This window comes from Orycteropus afer, unplaced genomic scaffold (genome assembly GCF_000298275.1).
Source record: "Orycteropus afer afer isolate SDZICR_OR568_19922 unplaced genomic scaffold, OryAfe1.0 scaffold00101, whole genome shotgun sequence".
Taxonomy (NCBI): Eukaryota; Metazoa; Chordata; class Mammalia; order Tubulidentata; family Orycteropodidae; genus Orycteropus; species Orycteropus afer.
In genome coordinates, this window is record NW_006921688.1 from 7,482,157 (window position 1) to 7,486,438 (window position 4,282).

Here is a 4,282-nt window from a genome sequence, read left to right on the forward strand (position 1 = left end):
CAAATATTTTTGCCACTGCAAATCATGCTGTATACCCAAGTAAGAGCTTACATCCCACAAACAAGCATCTTGCTCTGGAGTCATTTACTCTTACCAAAAATGCAGCTTCTTCACTTCTCTCACCATCAGAATGTCACCTGACATTGGCAATTGGGTCCTTCTGGTCCCCTTCTTAGGAACACTGGTGGTACAGGGGTTCAATCAGTTGCTAACCAAAAGTTTGGCAGTTCAAACTCACCAGCCTCTCCATGGGAGAAAGATGTAGTGGCAGTGTGCTTCTGTTGACAGCCTTGGAAAACCTCCTCTGTCCTATAGGGTTGCAATGAGTTGGAACTGACTCAGTGGCAATGGGTTTGTTTTTGGTCCCTTTATTTATTAGCACCTAAAAGATGTGGGGGAATTAAGAATATCATAAAGGCAGAAAAAGCTTAATAAAATATGTCTAAATCCATGTTATGGATTGACCTATGTATAGTTTACTAAACATTTTAGGATGTCATCAGTGTTAACTGTGCCATGTAAAATCTAGGTAAGACTGGTGCAACCTTCAGTTTCTGAAAAGAGATTTTCCTATTCCTTCAATACACACATATCCCAGGAGACTTATGTGTTCAGGGTTATCTTTGGCTCTAAACTCTCTCTTCCTAATTCCATTTAGGAGTCATCTGACCATCCTGTGGGTCATGTATCTGTTCCACACTGAGTGGGTTCAGAGGTGGACCTCATTCCCTTTCTTTGATGCCCTCGAAAGGTCACCTAGACAAGACCTTTTAGTGGTGGCAGGCTTTACTGAAGAAAGACTTTATATTCCACAAACAAGCATCTTGAAATGGAATATTAAATATCTCTCTTCTTGAAAATCCTTTCTTCTCAACTCTTATGTCTTCTTCTTGCCTTGTTTTTATCTTAGGAGCAGTTCCAACCTTCCTACTTTGTTGTTGTTTTATGCAGAACAATTTAGCTCATCCTTTGTTTCATTCTCTCTAGCCAGGTCTTGCTTGAGTCTATGCATTTTTTTTTTTTAAAAAAAAACTCAAAGAGACTGTAGATATTTTTCTAAACGACATAGTTCCCTCCCTATGAGGTACTATTTGTTAATATTTTATAAATAAATGGACAAATACATTATTACACACACACACACACACTCAACTACAATTAACACATAATCCCAGTAACATCATTGTCCTGTTACAGTGAAGTCTTTGAGATCTGGAAATCAAGGGACTGCCCTTTTTCCAGGTCTTGCTAGTATTCTACCTTTGATAGGGTCCAGTCTTTCTATTAATGGAAAATATTTGAAGTTTCCTTCTCTGACAAGTTTTCTGCCTTACATAGGTTGTAGCTTTCACAGGTTTTACCATGTTAATTACATTCCTTTCCCCACTAGAAAGTTGGAGAATGCTTTAGCCCCAAGTGATAAGGGAAAATTGACTGCTGTGTTTTATATCTAGGTTTTCTTTTTATTTCCTTAGGTCTGCATATTCAATCAATCTTCTTTGGGATTTCATCCACCTCATACAAGCTTTTCCTGACATATGGCCTCTCCACTGATCTCAAAGAAAATGCAATTTGTTTACAATTGCGTAAGGAAGTGACTTCATGTGCAATCTCTGTTTTATAATTCTATAGTTCTAGCTGTTTATGCTATTACTGTCCAGTTCCATGCAAATGACAGAGGTGCACCTCTTCTAACCACTTTCTCTCTACCCTCGGCCATCTCCCTCTGAGCTGCCCTGCAGCAATTGTTGTTGTTGTTGTTGTTATGTGCTGTCGGGTCGGACCTGGCTCATAGCGACCCCTCCTTGGGTTTCCGAGGCAGTGCCACTATGGAAGTAGATTGCCCCATCTTCCTTCTGAGGAGTGGCTGGTGGGTTTGAACCACCAGCCTTCTGGTTAGCAGTCAAGTGCCTCAGGCACTACACTACCAGAGCAATGGGAAGAGATATTTTGTTTTTGGAGTGAAAGGAATAACTTCTGTGTTTAGAGAAGTCCTCAGCAAATATTAAAACTTCTGTTTTACCCTAATCAATATGGTCTCTGTTTACAGCAACTGGGGTGCCCTGTAACTTTTTTTTTCCCCACTGTGTGGAGGCTATACCAGTGCTGAATAGGTTTCTACTGAAATAGGTGGGTGGGTAGAAATACTCCAAATGATTATTATGACCTGAATATCAAAGTAAACCGACAATGGAAGCCTACCTGCTCTCTGCTCTTAAACCATCCAATTAGAAACTTTAAAGCATTTTCTTTTAGTTGGAAGATATTTCAACTTTGAGGAAAAGGAGAACCATTCATGACTGAAAAACAACTGAATATTTTCTCTCTTCCTGAGAAGGTTGTTGTTTTGTTGTTGTGTGCTGTAGAGTCGGACCGACTCATAGTGACCCCTCCTTGGGTTTCCAAGGCAGTATCACTAGAGGTAGATCGCCCAATCTTCCTTCCTAGTAGTGGCTGGTGGGTTTGAACTGCCAGCCTTCTAGTTAGCAGTCAAGTGCCTTAGGCACTATGCTACTAGAGTTCCTGAGAAGGTAGCTAGGATATAAAGACCAGTTTAAAGAGAAGGGCAACTCTGAGATGTAATGCAGTTAGACTCTCATTGGTGGTACCTTCCTTCCTACCTACCTACCAATTGCTGCTGAGTCAATTCTAACTCATGGCAATTTCATGTGTTACACGGTAGAACTGTGCCCCACAGAGTTTCCAAAGCTGTGGACTTTGGGAAGCAGATCATCAGACCGTTCTTCTGAGGCCCCTCTGGGTGAGTGTGAACTGCAAAGCTGCCACTTAGTAGTTGAGTGGCTACTCATTTTTGCCACCTAGTGATTCATCAATTCCTTGGAAGGAAGGTTGGGCAATCTACTTCCGTAGTGGTATGCCTCGGAAACCCAAGGAGGGGTTGCTATGAGTTGGGTCCCACTCGACGGCACATAACAACAACAGCAACAAGTGATTCAGGGCTCCAAAAGTCAAGCAATGTAAATCTTCTATGCCATCTGTAGAGTTGAGCAGATACTAGAAAAGGTGGTGAGTTGAAATACATCTTTTTTTCTTCATTAAAAAAAGTTAATAATCCTAAAATGATTAGCAAATCATGTGCTTTCCATGAAGAAATGGGGAGTTGATAAATTATTTTTTTGTTCTTAATTTTTTAAAATGAAAGCTATTTGGATGTCTCATCTGTATGAGACTAAATTACTTGTAAGTAGAAAAGAAAATTTGAGGGTTCAAGGAAACCAGAGTACTGGAAACAGAAAAATCAGAGCACAATTAAAGAGAATGTTGACATATTGTGAAAAATGTAATTAATTTTGCCAAACAATTTGTGCAGAAATTATCAAATAGGAACCTAATTTGCTGTGTAATATTTTACCAAAAACATAATAAAATATTATTTAAAAAATTATTTGGATCTCCATTAAAAGAAGAGTCCTAGAGTAGAGGGGCTGACAGGGTAAATGATGTATGGATATATTAATGCATCTGCTGTGGTAAATGTGGACTTCTCAGGTATGTTCCATTCACCTTAACAACGGCTCCGCCAGCTCTCCATTGCTAGACGTCTTCCCTGGAGTCTTAGGCTCTGCCTTCCAAGCATGCCATGGAGTTTTCCACGTTCCTCCTCTGTGTCTTTCTCTCGTCATTTTCTTCTCCCTCAATGTCTGTAAATGTGCTGCAGATACCTATCCCATGGACCGTTGTGAGAACTAAATGAAAAACAAAAGTTCTGAAACACTTTGTCAAGTACTATACAAAGTGGTAGAAACTGTTATTATGATAAAGTGCAAAGAAAATATTAATAAATCGATTCGTTTGATTTATAACTTCTTAAAAACAGGTCTATGATTGGGACTTGTCACCAAAGATTGGAAAATATTTATGGGTAGATTTATTTTGTGTATCTATATATTTCAGTCCACTTCTCAAGGACTTACAGTTAAGAGTATTCCTTTTAAGGAGATATGTACCGTGGCTAGGGCAATGATATTCAAACATTTCACAATGTCTGATCCTGAACAATTTTTCACACTAATTATTTAATACATGTGGAATGTAGATTCAAAAATTAAAGAAAAGCAATATCTGAATGGTGGTCACTTTAATTTTTATTCTTTATTGTTATGTAAATTTTATATGTATATAGCACTTGACTGCTAACTAGAAGGCTGGCGGTTCAAACCCACCAGGCACTCCTTGGAAGGAAGGTTGGGCAATCTACTTCCATAGTGATACCATCTCGGAAACCCAAGGAGGGGTTGCTATGAGTTGGGTCCAACTCAAC